This window comes from Neofelis nebulosa, chromosome 13 (assembly GCF_028018385.1).
Source record: "Neofelis nebulosa isolate mNeoNeb1 chromosome 13, mNeoNeb1.pri, whole genome shotgun sequence".
In the NCBI taxonomy this organism is placed as follows: domain Eukaryota; kingdom Metazoa; phylum Chordata; class Mammalia; order Carnivora; family Felidae; genus Neofelis; species Neofelis nebulosa.
Window position 1 is genome coordinate 16,817,238 of NC_080794.1, and position 23,482 is coordinate 16,840,719.

Below are 23,482 nucleotides of genomic sequence, written 5' to 3' on the forward strand. Positions count from 1 at the left end.
TGTAGTATCACTCAAGTTGTGTTTTCTAGATTTTGCTAGGCTAGCCTAGAAGAATAACATCCAAAACTTGTCCCTTAAAGTCTCTGATTTTGAATATCTTACTTTCAATATTTTTTAAAAGCTTATTTATTTATTTTGAGAGAGAAAGCATGAGCAGGGGAGGAGCAGAAAGAGAGAAGGAGAGAGAGAATCCCAAGCAGGCTCTGTGCTGTCATCACGGATCCTGATGCAGGGCTCGAACTCATGAACCATGAGGTCATGACCTGAGCAGAAACCAAGAGTCACAAGCTTAACTGACTGAGCCACCCAGGGGCCCCAAATATCTTACCTTCAGACAGAACGTCAATTTGACATAAAAAGTAATACATGATCTCCCTTTTAAAGTGAACCACACCATATTGTTTAATTGAATCCCTTATTTTAAAAAAAATAAAAATCTAAAAATTTGCAGACAAAACATGCTAAAAGCAGTTTAAGAATTATACTCCACGGTTTAGAAATTTTCAGAAAATATTCTAAATCAAGATGGAAAGAAAAAGAAAAAAAAAACCTTGTCACATGAATCCAAGTGATGAAGCATCACAACCTATAACATATTTCTGAACATGTGCTATCTGTGGCTGCCATACAGATACATACGTATGAAATAGGACGCAGTCCTTCCCTTAAAAAGTATATATATTTGAATTTTTGCATTAGACTTTTTAGAGAACATGTCTAAGGATTCACATATCATTATGTGATAGTCGATGTGAGTGATAAAAGACTAAATTTGGTTCAGTATAAGAAGCTATTAAAATGTTTACCACTTCAGTTACTTTCAAGTGCTCTCTTTTGCAAACCCAGGCACACTCCAGCTCTATTATCCAGGAGTGATACTGCTCCGGGAACCCGGGAGGATAGCCTTGGACATAGAAGGAGCCAGTCTATGTTTTTTTGTCTTCCCTGCACAGGGCTGATGAACCAATTCATATAAATCAGAGCCAAACGGACCCGACACTGATCCCAAATCACCATAAAAAATATAATAATAAAAAGCCAGAAATATTGCGAGAATTACCAAAATGTGACACGTGAAGTGGGCCAGTGCTGCTGGGAAAAAAAAAATGGTACAGATAGACTCACTTGATGCACGGCCATCATAAACCTTCAATCTGTGAAAAACACAGTATCTACAAAGTGCAGTGAAGTGAAGCACAATGAATTAAGGTGCACACATTGTAGAGGAAATAAAGGCAGGGAGAGGGCGAGGAGCAGCGTGGGAGGGGGAAGGGAGAAAAGCTGGGCAGTTGGGCATCTCATGGGGACCTTGAGGGGAGGAGGGAGGAGGGTTTGGTTCTCATTGAACTGACAGGAAACCTGTGACATTGGATGAAAAAAGAGCAGAAAGGCGAGGGGGCATCTCAAGGCTGGCGCACAGGTTTGGAGCCAGTTGATGCGATGCTGGGAGTTGTCAGTCCCCGAAATAAGAATACAGGGAAGGGGAGTGGTGGGCGAGCTGGGGAGAGCTCACAAACCTGGCTCACTCTCGGTGAGCCCGAGATACCCATGCCATATCCAAGATGCGGTGGGTTTCGCAGTCCCGAGCCTTGGAATGAAGCTGGGAGATTCAGGAGGTGTGACCTTAGCAACCACCTTAAGCTGTGGACCACTGAGGACGTTAAGGGTGGGTGGGATAGATGGGAACCAATGGCAATGAAGGGATGAAAGTAGGGAAGCAGAGATGAGCACGTGAACATTGAGACACACACAGTGGAAAAGCTGCCTGAAAACTGACACGAAGAATACGATTAAGAAAACAAACTACAGGAACAATAAATCAAAAGAAAAATGTGTATCATGAACAGTAAGAGACGAGAGAGGTTCAGAGATCAAGGAGCAGCCAGGATACTGAATTGTGCAGTCCCCTGAAGGCAGCAGGTGGTACAGGGAGGGGGAGACATGCTGATATTGGGCATTCCAGTCAAGCAGTGGGGCTGGAGTCCACCTGCCATGGAAACAGAGGAACGGGGGGCCTGGGTGGCTCAGCTGGGTCAGCTACCAACTTCAGCTCAGGTCATGATCTCAAGAGTTTGTGAGTTCAAGCTCCATGTCAGGCTCTGTGCTGACAACTGGGAGTCTGGAGCCTGCTTCAGATTCTGTGTCTCCATCTCTCTGCCATCCCCCTACTGGAGCTCTCTCTCTCTCGCGCTCTCTCTCTCTCTCTCTCTCTCTCTCTAACAACAACAACAACATCAACAACAAAACAGAGGAATGGCTTCAATAATTCACTTAATGGGTCGCTGGATTTGAGGTGGAATTCAAACTCATAAATCTAATTCTCTGTTGAATCAAGGACCTCTGGAAATCAGGTCATTTCTTAGGCGAGGCTGTCAAGAAAGAATATCACTACGCACAAGAAGAAGTCTAGCTACATGGAACAGGAGGAAATGACAGTGAGTGTCTCAGAAACTGTGGCTGATTTTTACTCCATGACAAAAATAAGCATCTCTACCATGGTGGGTGGCTTCAAAAACATTTATAACTTAAAATTGATTTGACAACCAAGATATTTTATAACATTTACAAGAATCACTTTGTTATAGCCAAAAAAACACACCCTAAGGCATACTCTTTGTGTGAATGCTGTACTTTATCCAAAAATCTTGTTTCTGTTTTGTTCCTTGTTAAATTCCTACGCTGTGACTTTCTGAAAAGCTGCAGGAGACAGAATTTCCTGATGAGCTGTGTAACAGCTATTTCTTCCTCCCAATGTGCCTTCAACAACTGTGTTCAACAATAAATAGCAATGCAGTAGAAATAAGTGTGATATGAAGCCTGGTGTGTGTGTGTGTGTGTGTGTGTGTGTGTGTGTGTGTGTGTGTGTTAAGCAAAACATAGAGGCTTGAGGTGACTTAATACATGCAAATATAATTCACCGACAAGGAACTGACATACACTTAATGGGTTCAAAATCAAGCATTTCCAAAGAAACAATGATTATAATCACCGTTTTACAGACAGCAACTGAAGTATTTCTGATATCTTGTCATCAATAAAAGATATTCAACGAACATTTTAATTTTTAGAGTCCATGTTTAAATGTAATCCCGTATAACCCAAACGTTCCACAAAACCCCTTTTTCTGAAGGGGGTTTGAAGTGTAAGTTTGCGATATTAAGGGGCAGATTGATCAAAAGTACTTATCTGTTATCCTCCACATGCTCAGTACAGAAACTGAAAGAAATGTGAAACCACAGTGACAAAGAAGCGGCAAAAGAAAATGGGCGATTTCAACAAATTTGAAAGCAAAAGACCAGAAACTTATTTAGCAGAGTAGAAAAAAGTAGTTGGCACATGGTGATGGTGAGGAGACAGTGGTTATGACAAAGCTGGTCAGGTCTGCAGGACACTGGATGTGGGGGCGCTTAGCAAAGGAAGTGGCAGGACAGACAGGGGAGGGCGGTGCTATCAGCTGGACATCGTAAAGGAGGGCCTTGGTTCAGTTAGCAGGATTTCCCCCCAAGGCTGAGCAATCCTCCCCTAACCTTCCCTGCCGCACAGCTTAGACGTTAATTTTCTGAAGATGCTGTCATAGAGCCCCCAGACTCTGGGTCACGAAACACAAGGCCATCTCTCCACATGGAGACATCCCAGTGGCGCTCAGCTGTCCACAAGCTCTGAGCAAACAGAGGACCCCCAAAGAGCGTTCCAATGACTTGGCTTTCGTGACACACACACCTAACTATTCATAAAAGTTCATTTCCTTCTTCTTTCTGGACACACTTCAAAAGTACAGAAGCACTTGTCTTAACCTGCCTGGTACTTACAAGTGCTTGTGTGACTGAGGTCTAGGCACAGGAATATCGGAAGAAGTCACGTGTGCCCCATTCCATCCAGTCTTGACCCATAAAACCCTCCCTTGAATATTTTTCTTGTTTTCCATGGAAGGCTGTCCGGATGACAAACTGACAACATTTGGAGGCCACATGTTGAAGACCACTCCCCAGACTCCCAACATCCTATTGACACAAAAAACATCTGCAGATACTCACATAGGCAAAACATAAATGTTGCCCAAGGACACGTGAGGGCGTATTTGTTTCCAGGGCCTGCACATCCCAACTAATACATTCTTAAACACAAGTGGGGAGGCAGGAATAAAAGGTGGGGCTGGAAGGGAAAATATTACAGAGGGGATCAAATGAAACCCCATTAAATAAATAAACAGCTGGGGGACCTGGGTGGGTCATTTGGTTGAGTGTCCAAACCTTGATTTTGGCTCAGGTCATGATCTCACAGTTCATGGGATCCAGCCCTGTGTCTGGTTCTGCACTGACAGAGTCTGCTTGGGATTCATTCTCATTCTCATTCTCATTCTCATTCTCATTCTCATTCTCATTCTCATTCTCATTCTCATTCTCATTCTCATTCTCATTCTCATTCTCATTCTCTCTCTCTCTCTCTCTCTCTCTCTCTCTCTCTCTCTCTCTCTCTCCCTCTCCCTCTCCCTCTCTCTCCCTCTCCCTCTCCCTCTCTCTGTCTCTCTCTCTCTCTCCCTCTCTCTCTCTCTCTCTCTTTCTCCCTCTCTCTCCCCGTCTCTCTCATTTGTGCTCTCTCTCTCAAAAAAATTAAATTAAAATAAAATATAAAGCTATAACCAATACTTTTAAAAAGAGAATAAGCTAATAAAAAAAGCAAATGAAGTAACAGAGAACAAGAAAGGAGCTCTTGAAAGTGTAAACTATCACAGTAAAAATGCAAAAGTGATAACAACAACAGTTACCAAAATACTCCCAGGCCAACTGCCCATCAATCCCCAACAGCCCTTGAACTGTTTGCCGTGGTCACTAATGAGCTTTAGTTGTTGAAACCAGTGTTTATTCCCTAGTGTCTGTTGTCCTGGAACCATTTGTCAAAGATGGTGACACAAAGATGGCACAAAGATTGTGCCTTTGACACATGGGCCCTTCTTCTAAGATTCCGAGAGTCTGACACTCAGACCTCAGACCCCTTTCCAAGCACCCAGCCAGCACCAGCTTCCTCTCTGAGCCCCACACTCCCAGGGTCGTCTGATTTGTGTGTCCTGTACTCTCACACGCACAGCAGAACACAAAAGGATGGGACACTGGTCTTCCCCTACCTTCTGGCTCACACTGGACTGGAAGGCACACTATGGGCTCACCTGTGGGTCTTGGGACCTCAGCCTCCATGAGTGCATGAGCTGACATCTTATAATCCTCAACCAACCAACCAACCAACCAACGAACTGCTCACTCTCCTGGGAGTCACAAATACCTGTCAGAGAGGTCATCCATGAGGTGCACCCAATGAGCCTCCACCCCGGTCCAGAGGCCAGCAGACTTAACTAGGGAAGCAGAGCAAGGCTGAGCATGTTACCTGCAGACACTGCTCCCCCCCAGCCCCACAGCCACCAAGCACTGTGGAGTGGCCCTCTCTTCCCCTTCCCCATTCCCGATGGCTGTGGGGTCCCCGTGGGAGGCTAACCTCACACCCCACTCAGAGGCTGTGCAAGTCTGTGTTCCAGTATGACCAGAAAGAGGGTGCCGTGTTGGGAGAACAATGGTCCTGAGACGCCCGCGTTTCAGAGAACTTGGGAGAAGTTATTGAGCTGCATGATTTGTGGAATGTCTTGCAAAACAAAACAAAAATATAACTAAAGAGACATATTCAGAATAATAATCACAAAAATAGCCATGTATTAAAGATGTAAGAACAAAAATCAGAAAATAAAATCACAGCCCATTGTTGGTAGAGCATTAGCATATTAGAGTAACTAGAATTTATGTTCCCTTATTGTCTTTCAAACACGGGATGGAATAAAAAAAGGTGGTGGTGAGATAAAGCAGCCAAATGTTTCGTAGTGTAATAGGAAATAATACTTTGAATAAATAAACCAAGAGATAGCATCCTAAGCCTATTATCTAGAAATATAGATAGAAATAAAGAAGAAACACCCAAAAAAGAGTTGAACAAAGTTGTGTATGGGGACTCAGAGAAGCAGGAGCTAGTATATATTTAATTATATGCACAATCTGATTTTTTTTTAACCATGAACACCTGCTTTGATTAAAACAAACATGAGCTCTAAGGAATTGCTTTGATGTATGTATATGTATATAAATATATATATGACTATATATATGTGTGTGTGTGTGTGAAAGAGTGTGTGTGTGCACGCTTAAAAATGAGAGGGAAAGTAATCTATACCCAAATGGCAACTGTTTCCTAAATACGTATTATTCCCCCAAAATACAAGAGATGCTCTTTGCTTTAGTATTATCTCATTCACACATCTTCCACTGAAGTTACCATTATTTGGAAAAATTATTTGTGACTATAATAAAGTGAAGCCTTATTATCTGATGCTCTGCTGAATTTTATTCTATTCTTTATCCTGGTTTATGAATACAAAATAAGAATTCATATAATGGATGCTATCCAGGAACTCAGTCTATCCTGAGTGGAGATTTCTCCATAAACATTGTAAAAATGCCTAAAAGTTTTGCTAATATTTTCTGTAAAATATTATTAGCACACCAATGTAACGATCACTAATGGTCCAAAACAGAGCATTCTATTTCCTGCGCACGGCATCAGACAGAACGTAAGGTTGTTGAACAGACTGTCAGCACCTCTCGGATGCAGAAACTCACGCAGAGATATTCAGAAGTCAAATTAACCGGGGAGGGGAAATCTGCTCTACACTCTACACTGTTGACCTCACAGAGGTGACGACCTATTTAAAAGTTCCAGGGTTACTTCCTGGCACCCTGGCAGTGGACGCTCAACATTCATTCTTTTCTTCATTCAGTTATCAAACAAATTCAACAACACATCAAAGAAAACAGAAAAGGCATTCAAATCCAATTCTTGCATATATTCTTAGATTGCTTTCCTCCAAATATAGGCATGCATAAGGAATGTACCTAGCAAAGAGAGCTCAGTACTTAAAAATTCAAGAATTAAAGAAAAATTCAAGCAAAAGAAGACGACTGCAGTTGAAATTCTCAAACCTTCTATCATTTTCTGGGAAACTATTTTATTTTCTCGTCACCTGCCTTATAGCTAGGAAGGACTTCAGAATTTTGTGGTGCGCCTTCTCGTTTATAAGCCACACACATTCTTTTTCACGTGTCCTCCTCTCAGCTCTTCTTGGAGTTCAGAAAAGAAAGTGCACATTTCTCTCACTTTTACAAAATCCTTCTGCCTTCTCCATTGTATGCCTTTTCCTGACTTCATTTTCCACTTCTGGTCCTCAGGCTAGCTCCACTTTTCTTACTATAGACATTCACTCATTCTTTCCAAGTTCCTGACACCTCTCTGTTGTACAAATTGTTCCTATGTTAAGTAAGTCGATAAATAAAAAAAATACCAAACTTGCCACCAGACCTGTTCTTAAGAAAGTAGGATGTGAGGGGTGCCTGGGTAGCTCAGTGGGTCAAGTGGTTAAGTCGCCGACTCTTGATTTCAACTCAGGTCATGGTCACAAGGTCATGGAATTGAGCCTGCGCTGGGCTTTGCTGACAGGATGGAGCCTGCTTGGGATTCTCTCCCTCCCTCCCTCTCTCTCCCCTCTTCTCCCTCCTTCTTCCTGCCCTCCCCCCCCACTTTGTCTCTGCCCTCCCCCCCCCACCCCATCTCTGCCCTCCAGGCTCTCTCTCCTTCATCTTTCTCTCTCTCTCTCAATCTCCCTTTCTGTCTTAGGAATTTTGGTCTCTACTCCATTTAGCTTCTTGCCAGTCTGTCCATCCTCTTCTACTCCTCTCAGTGTGAGGCTGCCTTGCTCCTTTTCTGTCCCTCTAGCCCCTCCCCCTTCCTGAAGTTGGATCTCAGTCTCTCTCTGCCCCTGTTCCCTGTCTGCCCACCTTTCACTCCTTGTCTCTAGCTTTCTTGGTCTCTCTTTTTGTAACTCTCCCTACTCCCCTGATTCTTCACTGGACAACCTCCGGGTCTCTCTTTGAGTGTGTACGTCTGTGAGTGTCTCACTGTGACATCTCCGGGTCTCTGTCTGGCTCTCAGACAGGGACTGAAGGTTCTAAAGAAAAAACAACCTCTGATCCAGTTTTAATGAAGCTTCTCTGGATTCCAGTGACGTGCTGCAAAGTTGAAGAACTCAGTCCCTTAAATGATGGAGCAAAAAGGAAAGTCACTGTCCTTGGATAAACAATTTGCATTTCCATAAGGATTCAGTGATGCAGAATGAGAAAAGGCTCATTCTGACACCTCCGTGAAGACAACAGGGGCGGCATTCATTAGCCAGCCCCCCTGTGAATGAAGGCTTCATGGTGCACACAGCTCCCCTCCCCGCTCAGGAAACAGTGCTGACTTCTGTCTGAAACCCGCCCTTTCACTGGCCATGAGAATGAATGACTTTTCAAAGTAATAGGAACCACACATCTGCCAGGGCCTGAGAATGCTTACACTCTAAAAGCCCTAAAGAAGGTTACACCTCCTGTCAATTTTTTTTTTTTTTATCCGTCAAGGAGCACAATAAGAAAGCTTTGAGTTTTTCCATTTACCAGTCCAAAGGAAAGAGATGCTTTATTTCCTTGAGTTTCTTGAAATAATGAATGCTTTTGCCTGTTACATTTATAGCTTCAATGGCCATGCTCTGATATTTAAGGTTGAGTGCAACCTTTAAACAACTTGCGAGATAAAAGGAAATTTATCCATTACGGTGCCCAGGTAGAAACTCCCATGCACTGAGCTAGCCGGTCTGCTGCTGCTGTTACTGTTTGTTCACACACACGCGATTGTCTTGAGGGATAAATGCTAGAAGATTAGAACAATTAATTGCCCTTTACATTGTTAGCAATTTATGGGTTTCTTATTCATTATCTGAGCCGATCCTTACAAAAACTTTGAAGGGCTGACTTTATAGATGTGGTCACTGAGGCAAACATGTTTCGGGAACGTGTCAGGGCTTCCAAGGAAAAGAACTGTGTGCCAGAAGCCGAGGATTCTAGGCTCCTTCTATAATTAACAACGTGTGTATGTGTGTGTGGGGGGGGGTGTCCATCTTGCTTCTTGGGGTGTCTCTGATTTGCAGGCTGAAACCGAGCCACATTTATCTCCCCAGTCCCGTACATCTCGGACGTCAGTCTGTACATCACAGGTGGGGATCCTACTGCAAGGTCATCCCATTCACCCCAGACACAAGGTCCCCTTCTCTCCTCCTCCCATGTGGGCAAGGATGTAATGGTTGTGTGCATGTATCCGTGTGTGTTCTCTGCTCCTGCCACACTGCGATCTAAGTGGCCCTTGTATTTGACTTAAATGGAAGACGTGAATTCTGTTTCTGAGGGGTTTGATCCTTTGGGTTTTCTACAGACTTTACCAACAGAACATGATCTTGACATAAATCACTCACAGCAGCTCTTTTCTCTGACTTCACATTGGCTGTGAGCACTAACGAGCACCCACAGTTGCCCCAAATATATCCTCACACACACCCAGCATGGGACTAGAGCATGAAGCCCCACAAGCCGTCGAGAGTCTCGAATCCCCAAACTCTGTCATATGACAGAGTGATGGCAAATAAAAATATCTATTAAAAAAGCAAACTTATCAACACGCAAAGTTTTCACCGAGAGTAACAGAACCAGCTTGGCAAGTCACTCTATCAAGTAATACTGTTTTTCAACATTGTAATTATAGGGTCTTCCCCACGAATTTGTGCAAAAGTCACAGACACATGGAGGGACCCAATGATCCCACAGGGAAGGACGACCCTTTTCTAAAAAAGTGGGGGAAGGGGCGCCTGGGTGGCGCAGTCGGTTAAGCGTCCGACTTCAGCCAGGTCACGATCTCACGGTCCGTGAGTTCGAGCCCCGCGTCGGGCTCTGGGCTGATGGCTCGGAGCCTGGAGCCTGTTTCTGATTCTGTGTCTCCCTCTCTCTCTGCTCCTCCCCCGTTCATGCTCTGTCTCTCTCTGTCCCAAAAATAAATAAAAAACGTTGGAAAAAAAAAAAAGTGGGGGAAAAATCAAACAACAAAAGGAATGTGAACACCACCCACTCATAGCAAAGAGACCCAGTTAAGATTGAACTTTGAGATGATAACCAGACTCATTACTGTTTATGCCAATATGAATATATTCCTAGACTTGGGTTCAGAGGAAAACTTAAAACCATACATTGTTCTTCAATGTTAAGCCTGCAATAAAATGTAAAGGTATACAGGGGGTTTCTGCGCCAGAGAAAAGTTGAGATAAAGGTGGTTTATGAGAGGAGTTGTGTATTATTTTACACCATGTGATTAGGAACAAAAGTACCTACTGCGGTCCCGTCTGCGGTCACACCTGCACACACACAACAACGGGGCGCAGTCATCTGCCCTTAAACAAAGAGTCACGTGTCTACAATTATTTTACTTTTCTCTTTTACTTCTTTACTCTTATTGTAAAGGTTCATTATTTATTCAGAAAGTAAAAGCCCACATGATCAAGTGATTACTGAAAGGCATCATTAATTACTCAACAGACTCTTACTTGACACACATTTTGTGATCAAAGAAAAGTAGTTATTTCCCTTGACAAGAAAAATGATAATTGCCTTGTGCATTTAAGTTCACACCGAGGCTGGGCACCAAAAACTCCTGGCGAATTTTGCAAATGGCTTCAGTGTATGTCAGCCTGTCTCCCATAAAACTTGGATGACAAAAAAGCACCGAGCAGGCTTTGCAAAAGGGAAACACGGAGAGGCCAAGGAAAATGTTGTAAAGGGCATTTAACTTGAACTTGAATTCTTTTCCGCTTAGAATAGAAATGATCAGTGTACTTCTTTTAAAAGTACCGTTATGGATCAGATGCCCACTAAGCACATCAAACAGTATCATTAGTGGGTATAAGTTCTAAAGTCTCTTAGAAAGTGGAAGGTTTTATTTAAACACCCTTATAAAAAGTACTCAAAGTTTCACCCCATAATATTCCCAAATGCAGCCCCGGTCTGTTCAGATGCCTTAAGGGTTAACTCTCAAGGGTCATGTTCATGACAAAGTCAGGAGGCTTCATCTTCCCTGCTCAGCCCTTCGTTGCCGGAGTGGAGAGGGGAGGACGGCCCCACTCGGTGCAACCAGACACGGGGTGCCCTGTACCTTTATTTCAGAGGAGAAGTGCACAGTCAGGGGATCAAGTTTCTGAAACCTGAAGACCCGCACGTAAAGATAAGTGCACGGACTCACACGTAACCAGAGCAAAACAAAACTGAAGCAACTCAACAGAAAAACCGCGGCGCAGTGAAAAATAACTTCACAGGAGCAGACGCAGAAAGCCTCAAAGTTGCTGTGAAAGTGACGGGAAGCATCCTGTGCTTAAACACGTAACTCTTCGAGGAGTATTTGCTTCTCTGATTGAACTGCCCCTTGAGTGTCTGGTTACGAGATGTGACAGTCGGCTCTGTCTGTGAAAGCAAATGAGTTCTCACTGGGAGTGGGCCGTACATGAGGCCGTCGTGTTACCCCCCAGGGAACCATGGCCCCCCGCGTGCCTGTGCGCCTGGACTCCGTGAGGTCAGGCCGGTGACCACATGCACCGCAGAGACCCGTCCCAGTGCCGGCACACGGGCCTGGAACCTGCTACCTGGGCTCCGAACCATGTGTGTAAAGTAAAGGCCATGCCACAGGGCAGGAGAGCTGTTGGCAACACCTCGTACACATTTCATATTTGGGGGAAAAAGTCCCCGTGGATTCAAACTCTAAATGGTTAATGCTCCTGGACGCCTCCGTAAAGGAGCACATATACACTGGGACATCTGTCGTGCAGACCTCAGGACACCCGGATTATAACAGATCACAGACCATCACACTGTTCGTTGTGGGGCAGACGTATCACTGACTGTAACCTCCGGCAACTGCCACGCACGAAGCGAAATGACACACGCATTCACACATACAGACCCAGCACGGCGTGCCCACACTGTTGCCCTCTCTCCTACATTTTGTCAGGGAGAGAGAAGCAAAGAGCATGTCTGAGCATTAGCGTTCTTAAAACCCGTCAAACTGCACGGAGTCATAACTCAGAAGCATGTGTCTTTCTAAATATTGCATTGACATCTCAGCAACAGTCTAAGGCCACTTGCCGTGATCAGGAAGAAGGAGCAGATGGATGGCTGTCTGTCCCTCCAGCAGATAATTACTTGTGCATCATCATACCCGTCTGTTCTTTGAACCAGCATGACGGGAGACCCACTGTACCTGAAGCGGAGTTGGAACTTTCTCTGCACTCTGCCGCTGCTGCCTTAAATGTGAAGGATTAAGAAAAGGGAGGGGAAATAAAACTTACTTGCCGGTTGAAAGTTTCATCGGGAGCCCACGTAAGATCATGCAGCAAGTTTTCTCGCCAAGACTGCGTCCTGCACATCCCTTTCAAAACAGCCAGTGTTCATAATCTGGGTGTAAGAGGATCTGTTCCCACGTTACACGCCTTGTTTCTGGAAAGCACTCACATCCAGTCTTGCAGCATCTACAAACGTTGCTAGAGGTTCAGGGGGAAGAAAGCACCTGACGTGCTAGCCCAGGAGGATACTGTCCTTCTCCCCTTTCTGAGATGCACGGTCGGCCGCCTTACTTGTCACAAGCAGCTAACTGGGAGCAGCGAGCGGGCTTCTGTCTGCCCTCTATCTGTCACGATTAGCTCAGCACGTGGGGGCACCCGCACGGGAGCAGCAGCAATCAGCCGGGAGCCTCTGTGGCAGCCCAGCCAGGAGGGCTGAGCACTGACCCACAGCCATGGGGAGCGCCTAGCACCAATTAGGAGCAGGTGCTGCGCCCCCGAGACAAATCCGTGTCCCGCTGATCCTCGCTGTTGGCGTCTTCTTTGTGCCGTGTCCTCTCGGCCTGTGATTCCCTGCTCTCGTCTCTGAGGCTGGGTTTTACTGTTTTGCCTCATCAGTACTAAGAAGTTCAGCAGCTTACCTTTCAGCGAAAATGCTGCTGACCAGTCAGAATAATCCCTTAACCACCTTCCGTCCGTCAGTCGTCCTCCACCCCCTCCCCACTTTCTGTTTAAACCCACCCTCTTCTATCAAGCTGTCCGCAGCCCCGCATATCCTGGGCGTGTGGAAACTTCACACATTCCATAGCAGCTAAAAAGACAACCTTCAGGTTTTAAAAAGCACGTATGAGACACAGAAGGGTATTACGGAGAAATGCACTATAAGAAACGTCACAACATATTTCTTAAAGACATGATACAGGAGATACTCACAACAAAGTTTTAAAAACAGACATGTGAGCTGGTGGAAGCGCGCGCGCGCGCACACACACACACACACACACACACACACACACACACACACAGTTATTCTGTTATCTAAATCAGGTACACAGTTCTTAAAGAATTCACCATGCCTAGAATTCATTCAAGTCCACATCAGAATTTGTTCACTTGCACATCCTAAACCCGTGGAAGAAAAATCTAAAAGTGAACACAACACTGGAACTTATTATAGTAGTGGTTTTAACAGAGCAAATGTCCTGAGGTTGGTTAAAGATGACAAGGTGAAGTGTATCAAGTGTTTTCCTCGTTGATAAGGGGACTATGTATCATTATGATTCATTCTATTAAAATATATATGTTTATATATACATCAGACAGGTTATATATATATATATATATACATATACATATATATGTATCCGTATATGTGTATATATATATATGTGTGTGTGTGTGTGTGTGTATCACACAGTGCCTCTAGAGTGCTGCTATATTTATATGAATATGTTTGCAGAGGGTAACATCTCATTTAATACAAAATTCACGTTACCTTTCAAGCTCAGTTTCCCAGAGGAGAGGAAAAAAAAAAATCTTGAAGGATATGGAAATCACCTGAGGTCAGCCAAATGTGTCATGAACGAAAAGCAGAAAGATATGCGTAAGTAAACCACATTTCAATGACTGACAACCCCCCAGAGCCCTTGGGCAGAGCCCAGGGGGCTCTTACTTTAGTTAGGACTCAAACTGAATCATCTGCACCCTTCAAGACACAGGAGACTGGGGGCCAGGGGTGAGGAAGTGTTAGGGACAGACACATTTCACAGTTGTTAAGATCTGATATTTTGAACGTTTAAATATTGATGCTTTAATAAAGACGTCTTTGTCAACAATGTTTAAACAAATGTGTGTATATTTAGTTTGAGGTTTTTTTCATCATTTCACCAAAACACTACATAAGTGGAATAACCTATACATTGATATTGCTGGTTAAATAAAGCAGCTGGTGTTATGCAGATTTTTTCAGGAACAGTATGAATTATTAAATATAGTTTTCATTAATGACGAAGTCAGCCTCATTCCTATTGATATTTAATTATAACTGAGATACATCAGAAGGATAACTGGAAAAGTTCACCTCTTCCTCACCTCCTGTGAGGAATTAGATGATTATGAACTGAACTCTTACAGGTGACAAGAGCTGATTGTCTTTTCTTTAAAAGGCCATATTTAGATTTTGGGAAGAATACATATGTAATAACATGTAACAAATGCAGTATATAGTACAAGATGAGTTTAGATGAATTTTAGGGAACTGATTTAAAAATACAGTAACCAGGGGCACCTGGGTGGTTCAGTTGGTTAAGCATCTGACTCCTTGTTTTGGCTCAGGTCACGATCTCACAACTCGAGAGTCCAAGGCATTATCAGGCTCTGCCAGCATGGAGTCCACGTGGGATTCTCTGTCTCCCTCTCTGCCCCTCTCCCTCTCACACTGTCTCTGTCTCAAAAATAAATAAATAAACATTTTAAAATAATAATAATAATAAAAAACGGAGCACCTGGGTGGCCCAGTGGGTTAAGCATCCGACTCCAGCTCAGGTCATGATGTCACGGCTCATGAGTTCGAGCCCCGCGTTGGGCTCTGTGCTGACAGCTCAGAGCCTGGAGCCTGCCTCAGATTCTGTGTCTCCCCGTCTCCCTCTGCCCCTTCCCCACTCATGCTCTGTCTGTCTCTCTCTCTCTCTCTCTAAAAAATAAACATAAAAAATTAAAAACAAATAAAATTAAAAAAAATAAAACATGCCATAACCAAAAGGGAAAAAGTCACTGAAAAATCCACTATCCTGAGACAGTGGGAAAAAATATGGTGTTGACTTCTCTTCATCTCTTCTGTCTCTCGCTCACACACATAAAGTCAAATTGAATCCTGCCCTACACACATTTTAACGTGTTTTTTCTTTTAACAAAATACCACGGGCATCCTTTTGTCAATAAATCTAGATTTAAGTGATCATTACTAATGATGTTTCAATATACATGCATATGTACATCCATAATTTACCTTACAAAATGTTTATATTTTCGGATTTAGTTTCTAATTTTAATTTACTTGCAGAACTACCTTTTATTCTTTTCTATCAGCACAATATTCTACAAATGGAAACAATTGGTGGAAGGGAGGTGGTCATTGTTTAGCAGGTGGACGTTTAGAGAGGACACGTGATGCCCTGGGTGCATCTTACCACCACCCCTAATGATTTACGTCGCATGAAGGCGGGGTCTGGTGTCATTTATCTCTGTCTGTCTGCCCACTGCCTCTAGCCAAGTGTGTCCCATGAAAAGTGAGGTGTAACCTAAAAATGTTACACCAATCCCTGGCATGTCTAATATGTCCTCAGAGCACATGGGTTTAAATCCTGTAAGATACTCTTTTTGTAGCAAACTATAGGAGATGCCCCCTCCCTTACCAATATTGAAGGGGCAGGTATATCTCGTGGCAGATGGAGAGTGGAGGACGCAGAATTCCGAAGGGCCAGAAACAGCAATGCAGGATGCACAGGAGACCAGACAGAGCTCTCTAATCAGAGAACACAAATGTCTGTGAAAATTAGGGCTGCATGAGGGACACAGGTGGGAACAAGAGCCATTATGGACTAGGCTCCTAGGGCTTGTAGGAGAATTCAAACAGAGTGAAGAAAACACCGTTGCTTCAGATACACATTCTCACGGTCTGATGGTGATTTAGGATGGACTTCAGGTGATTTAGGATCGGGGCATAGTCACGGAAATCCGTAGCTCATTCAAAGGGGATTCCAGGAGAGACTGAGTGGCACGTGCCATCCAGAAAGAACATGCCTCAGAGAGGCTGGATGCGTAAAGGGCTAGGGATCGGCTCCAGGAGCGGCTTCTGGTCCCGACCCTTGTGGCCACTGGGAACCTGGCTTACTTAACTCTCTGTCAGCATCCTTGCACAGTAAGCAAAAAACCAGGGTGTTTTCAAAGCTGTTTAATTATGTTACCATTCTCCAAACACACCATGCTTGCTCACGGCTTTGTGGATGTGTCCACAATTCGGGAGACACATCAGCATCACATGCCAATGTGTTGAGGCTAGGATGCCATTGTCTGAGATCTAATGGTGATATGACCTTGAACTAATCCCTTAACCTCTCTGAGACTCTGATTTTTATTCCGTATATTAGAGTAGCACTAATACCTACCTTCACAGGCTTAATAAGATACTTGAATGGAAGATATTTGGCAAATATTCATAATATAATGGAACATTGCATGCATATGGTAATCTTTAGGTATTAGTATTATCATTTTAACACAAAGTTTTGCATGATGAAATTACAGGTGCAGACAAGAGAGTGTCAAGACATGTGGGTAACTCCAGATAAAGTAATTCCTATAATTCAATGCTTTGAAGTTGAGTTTTTATCATGTAGACGGAAGAAGTCCCTATAGAAATTCAGGCAAGGGAGGCCCCTGATCAGTTTTGTTGTGTGTTCTAAGCTTTTATTTGCCTAAAGGTCACAAGGTGATTGTTGAAATGCAGAATCTTGGGGAGATTCCGAACCGAAAGGTCTGATGTGGGCTTAGGAGTACGTAGCTGAGGCTAAGTTTGTGTGCACTCACTTTCAGGGGTACAGTGAGCATACGGGCCATAGACCCCATCCACGAGCCCCACAGAGGTGCCACACAAGGCTCCTTGACTGCTAAGATCCAATTATCCCCACTTATACAACAGTGAGAGACTTCCTAGTGTGAAATTAAACAGAGTGTACCTAGAAAGTCTTGCTTTACAAGCTTTCTGGCATAGACTGTGTGCACACAAAGTATACAGGAAGCACTCAACAAGTGTTAACCATATAGTGATGACCATCTTTCATGGGCCAAGGGGAAAGAGAAGAGCCTTAACTTCCCGGGCTCTTCTTTACTACTTTTAACCAAGGTCATGGCAAAGGTACGTGGGTAGGGGTTATCTGGGGCTAAAGCCCGATGTGCAGCTCCTTAGCTCTTACGTTCTGGCTTGGGCTCCATCCATCCAAGGAAGAGGCACCTTCTTGGCCCCACAAAGACAATTCCATGCCATTCACTGCCCCATGAACCATGAGTTCATGACCTGAGCCGAATGAAGTGTGATGCTTAACTGACTGAGCCACCTAGGCACCCCTTACTTTACTTTATTAAAGAAGAAATTAGTTATATTAGATGCTTCAGGAAGATTTTAAATATTGAAAACAGTTTTAACATTTAAAAACATTTAAACACTGAATATGAGGATTTCATTTATTTTAGAACATGAAAAAATGTTATCTATTCAATGAAAAATGATTCATTAAAGAGTGCCCGGGTGGCTCAGTCAGTTAAGCATCCAACCCTTGATTTCGGCCAGGTCATGATGTCACAGTTTGGGAGTTCGAGCCCAGTGTTGGGCTCTCAACTGACATTGCAGAGCCTGCTTGGGATTCTCTTGCCCTCTCTCTCTGCCCCTCCCCTGCTCACATGGTCTATCAAACTAAATAAACTTAAAAAAAAATGATTCATTAAATATAAAGTCAGTAACAATGGAGAATGGATATGCAAATTATGTTATGTAACTTCAAGGATCATTACATACAGCCTTTAAAGTACTCATCGTGAAATCCATGAGAAATGTGGCAAAATAAAGTAAATGATCAAATATTAAAACCAAAGACCAATAGTACTCATTCTCTCTTAGAAACTGCATTGCGACGTGTATACATAGGCTGGCAATACAATGGTGTATAGAAATAAGGTGGTTATGTCACAGAGAAACCATGATAGATTCCCCCCAACATTCCTTTTAATTAATTTCTATTTCTTTTTTGTTATTTACTTTGAGAGAGAGAGAGAACAATCACACAATGGGGGTGTAAAGACAGAGGGAGAGAGGGAGTGGGAGAGGGGGAGAGAGAGAGAGAGAGAGAGAGAGAGAGAGAGAGAGAGAGAGAGAGAGAGAACGATCACACAATGGGGGTGTAAAGACAGAGGGGGAGAGAGAGAGAGTGTGTATGGGAAGGGCAGAGAAAGAGGGAGAGAGAGAGAATCCCAAGCAGGCTTTGGCTGTCAGCACAGAGCCCGATGCAGGGTTTGAACTGACGAACCATGAGATCATGACCTGAGTTGAAACCAAGAGCCAACACTTAACTGACTGAGCCACCCAGGCACCCCTGATTTTTTATTTCTTAAATTCCTTTTACCACCTGTAATTCTCACTCACCTCCTCTGCCACAGATAATCATTTGGATATGTCTAACATGTATTTTGTATTTGTGAAAAATGTGTACTTTGTTATTATAAACAGTCATAAAATTATATTAGCATTCTGTGAGAATTTTTTTTCACAGAAATGAATTGTGCCTTTTACAGGGCCATGGGATAGGTACACGTCAGCTCCCTTCCAGCACAGCTGTGAAGGCCCCCATAAACTCCTCCACTCGTAGGCCAGTCCCTGTCTGTGCTGGGATTTCATGAACAAGGAAAAGCAAATCGTGGTGGAAGATGTTTTATTTTCTGTAGCTAATTCTTCTGGAATTTGACTTATTTTAACAGTGGGTTTATATTCTACCTGCACGCAGGAGACTTACGTTATATTATAACGCGAAGCCACGTCTCCAGTTCTCAAGTGATTTGAAATGTTGCTCATACCATTCGCTAGCTCTGGTAAATGACCACACTAATGAAACAGAGTGTTTTGTATGGGCTTTAGACTACAGTTCACTGGCAGGAAGCGTTTCAGAGTATGATTCAAGTTAAGCAAACTAATACTAGCTCACACATTCTTTTCAAATGTTATCTCATTGAGAAAGCAAGACATAAGAGGATTTTGTCCATCCTTCCAGAATAAGGACTGAGCCCTTGAGTCAACAGGAGGTTCAAAGTAAAGAGAAGCAGAGAAGCTTTTTTTGTTTGTTTGTTTTGGTTTTCGTTTTTTTTCCAACCCAGATTAAAGCTTTAGTGAACAAAAGCTTCAGCAGGATTACCAAAATAGCCTTGCTCATTACAAGCAGTGTCTCTCCAAGTTGCCTGGGATCAAGTCATTCTAGGCTTGTTATCGCCAGTGGTCATTTAGAGTTGAGATTCAAAGCTATTGGGTACAACCACACAATAATCCCTCGACCAGGGACCTGGGGGTCATCTGTATGCACACAGACAAGCCTTTGTCACAATTTCATGTTGTACAACTTTATTTTTGATTCTGACACTCCTTTATTGTCAGAATTCAAGGGAGCTATTGTTAACACGTTTTTGTTTTTTTTTCCAAGAATACCTTTCTTGTTTTTTTTCCTCCCTCTTCCTTCCTTCCTCCCTCCCTCCCTCCCCCCTCCCTCCTTCCTTTCTTCCACCCAGCACTTCCCTGTTTTATAGTTTCAGAGATAAGAACAACATAATCTCTAATTAATACTTAGCTGTGCTGAGTTTCCAACAGGCAGCTTATTATTTTAGAAGAGTAATTTGGGAAATAATATAGTAGTTCAAGGATAATGCTGAAAGCAACAACTAATTTTATAAACATAGTTTTGCATGTACACCTACAATTTGACTAAGTAAAATATGTGAACGTGATGACCTATGTCACTATTTTTTAAAAATTTAATTATTAAAGAGCATGGAGTTTAGAAAGATATTTACCTTCATGGATATCTGACAGGCTTTCAAATATGAGTTGATTTTAAGTTTGGATGAGATTAGACATTATAAAGTCAATTTATTTGACTATTTCATATAATCTAAAATCTTTTGAAACCTGAAATATAAAACTAAAAAGTATAGATAATAATTGTTATACAATATTTTATAAATTGGCATTTGCTAAATGCCAACTGCTTATTTTTTAAGCTATTTTGTGCTAGCCTTAGGGACACTTTTCCCTAAGGAGAGAAACGTAGCCATTACAAAATGGTTTCATTTCTTTAAATAGAAAAAAAAAAAGTACCACTTATGTTACCTCTTTTCCATTATAAATCCTAAATGCTGGATCTGTTAGTATTGCATCATTGTATAAGAACTTGCCACACATTTAGCTGCTTAAAACAACACACATTTGTTATCTCATACTTCATATGGGTCACGAGTCCGGGTCAGGGGTCCACACAAGGCTGTGATCAAGGTGTTGACTGGGCTCCACTAGGAAAATAATCTGTTTGCAAGCCCATTCAGGTCATGTGGTTGGGACTGTATGCCTGAGGGTCCTGGCTGGACTTCTTACTGACTGTTGGTAGGTGGTCCCATCAGGTTCCAGGCCACATGACCCTCTCCTTAGTGTACAGGGTCGCTGCTCACTTCCTGAGGGCCAGCAGAAGTTCGTGAGGCTGTGTCCTCGTGACACAAAGCCTTCTCTTCCTCCTGCAACATCCCATTGGTTAGAAGGTCCAGGGCCCCCCAACTTCAAGGAGAGGGATGATGCTGTAAATAACACCAGCTGGCAGAGATCATGGGCCACCCCAGAATTCTACCTACCTCACTGGGCTGATTCTAATGCACTTAATACATTCAAGTAGACACAAAATTGTATTGATCTAGGCATGAATAGTAATTTAAGAAAGTAATTAATGATTCTGAATAATCAAATCTTAATTTCAATATTTTTGAAAACATCATAGGTATTAACATATCAAATTATATATTATTTTATCAGAGTAAAATATACATATGTATATATGTGTATATATATATACATATATATATGAAAACTCCCACTAAGATCCAAGCACTTTGATACTTAATTAGTTGAAATATGTAAGACCAGAGTTGTTGAGGAAAATATTTTAAAAAATGAACAGAAAACGTTAAAAGAACCTCAACGTTACCTTAAGCTACATGTAACACAGGCACTTAGGGGTCACACATTGTAGGATATGTAGTGCCTACTATGAATTACATTTTCATATAATTTGGTAACATCTCAGGAAATCTTTTAATTAAAGTGTATTTACTTAGATATATATACAGAGAGACAGTGAGAGAGAGAGAATTCCAAGAAGGATCCGTGGTGCCATCAGAGTGCCCAACGTGGGGCTCAAACCCATGAACCATGAGATCATGACCTAAGCTGGGTTCGGATGCTTAACCGACTGAGCCATCCAAGTGCCCCAAGTCAAATTTTGTTTAAGTAACAACGTCATACCCAGCACGGACCCCGATGTGGGGCTCGAACCCATGAACCATGAGATCATGACCTGAGCCAAGATCAAGAGTTGGATACTTAACTGAGCTACTGATGCACCAAAGGAACTTTTTTTTTTAATATTAAGTAAAAATAAAACTTCAATTAGATTTGTTTTGTTTCCCTGCCTTCCATAGAAAATCCCACAGAAGATTACCAACGTATCCTCTTAGATTCCTTGAGCCTAAAGCCTATTACTAAACACAGGTTGTGTGTGTCTAAAATAAATGAATATATAAACACGTATGAGGCTGTTCAATGGGCAATAATGGAATTATTTTGGTCATTTAAAGTTTTCTTCATTAGGTGATAGGGAAAAAGAGTTTTACAAATCACTTTCATCACTCTGTAACACTGGAGACATTGGAAGAAATCCTCAGAATAATGTTTTGCTGACTTTTTAATGCTGACTTTTATAGTTATCTACAATTCTAAGATTATAATTTTAAATTCACACACATTTTATATCCTTCAGGAGCCCTAGTCCCAGCAAGTATTAGCTGCTACCTTTACTTATTTATCTTTATTTTTTTTTTTTTTAGTTGGTACTTTCTATACCTGATCCAAGGTTAGGTGTATTTGCATAAATATTATTTTTAGATGAAATAAGACAGATCATGAAGGTTTACTATAACTGAGTCTTGTATTCCTTTAATCTCTGGTTTATACTGGTTTCTCTTTGACTCAGTAATCACAATGTGAATCCATTTCAAAGAGCAGAACGTGGGGAGACATATTTGTCCCCCAGATTTGTAAGGGAGTCCATTCTGTCTGCCCTTTCCTGCCTCTTGCCTCTCCCCTGAAAGCAGTCAGAGACCAGGGTGCTGAAGGAAAGCTGACATTCAGTCAAAGCTATGGCCCATCTACCAGGCTTCCCCAAACAAAACTCTGCAGAGGCTGAGTCCACCATTGCCAAGGCCAGTGAGCTGCCTCCCATGATGGAGGTGATGGAGGCCTAGACTGAAAGGAGCTCGCAAATGCCGGGGAGCCAGTCAAGAGCCCAGCCAGTCTCTTTTGAACTCCCACAGTCACCTTTGAGAGCCACTGCTGGCACCTGGATCTTAAAGGATTATGGACAGTTAATTTACTTGTTGGCAATTACCCACATCTCTCCAAGATGTATATTCCTCCTTCAAATCTATATCCTGCTGTAGTGAAGGAATTTATAACTGTCGTACAGTTTCATTTAAAAGGGCTTCATAATTTCCATAGCAACAGATTACCACGTCACATATTTTGGAACAAGGTCAAGTTTCAGTCCAGACTCAAAGTGACATGACAGGATAATTCTGCAGTTAATGGAAACATGTAGAAATATAGAAGCAGGGATACCTTCCAAGACATACAGACTTGAAAAAAGATGTTTAATGTTTATTTCGTTTTTGAGAGAGACAGACAGAGCATGAGTGGTAGAGGAGCAGACAGAGGGGGAAACACAGAATTAGAAACAGGCTCCAGGCTCTGAGCTGTCAGCACAGAGCCGGACGCAGGGCTTGAACGCCCAGACTGGGAGATCATGACCTGAGCTGAAGTCGGACGTTTAACCTACTGAGCCACCCAGGCGCCCTGACACACAGACTTTTAACTACACTCAGCTCTACAGGGAATGTTGATTCAGCTCTACAGGGAATTCAAATAATTGAAAACCAAACAAACAGATTGCACTAAAAAGCCAGGCTAACACTGACAGCCTGAGAAACAGTATTTTTTTTTTTTCCTCATCTAGATGATAAAAACCAATATAAGAATGGCCATAGTAAATGAGTATAAATTACACTGGGGGATATTCTTTGCACATCATCAAGGTGTGAATACTTTTTTTTTCAGTATTAGACCACAGTTCTAGCATGTTAGGCAAGCCGTTAGATTCTAGAATTGACCGAGATGGCTGCAATCTGAATCACGCTGTCAACATGCTCTGTGGGCAACATCTTCCTAGATTTAGCTCTCCTTAAACTTATAGGTGAAAATAAAGAAAATATAAAATGCAGTCTATTGACATCACAGATTCTCTCTGTACTTCTCACTTAGTCCTGAGTGAATCCATGAATGTTAGCTCTGGGGAA

At 42.6% G+C, this 23,482-nt stretch overlaps 1 protein-coding gene across 14 annotated transcripts in view; it reads right to left on the bottom strand.

Annotated features, from left to right (window-relative positions):
* The window catches only part of PCDH15 (protocadherin related 15), a 1,242,339-nt gene that overhangs the window by 919,384 nt on the left and 299,473 nt on the right, over positions 1-23,482 (bottom strand). For 6 of the 14 annotated variants that reach the window (XR_009252204.1, XR_009252205.1, XM_058696335.1 and 3 more), the window contains exon 1: positions 12,284-12,562. The exons of 1 other annotated variant lie outside the window; for it this stretch is intronic. The gene's annotated coding sequence lies outside the window, so the exon portion shown is untranslated. Of the gene's footprint in view, positions 1-12,283; positions 12,565-23,482 lie in introns of those variants that run through there. 7 more of the 14 variants (XM_058696346.1, XM_058696345.1, XM_058696341.1 and 4 more) reach the window with 3 other exon arrangements.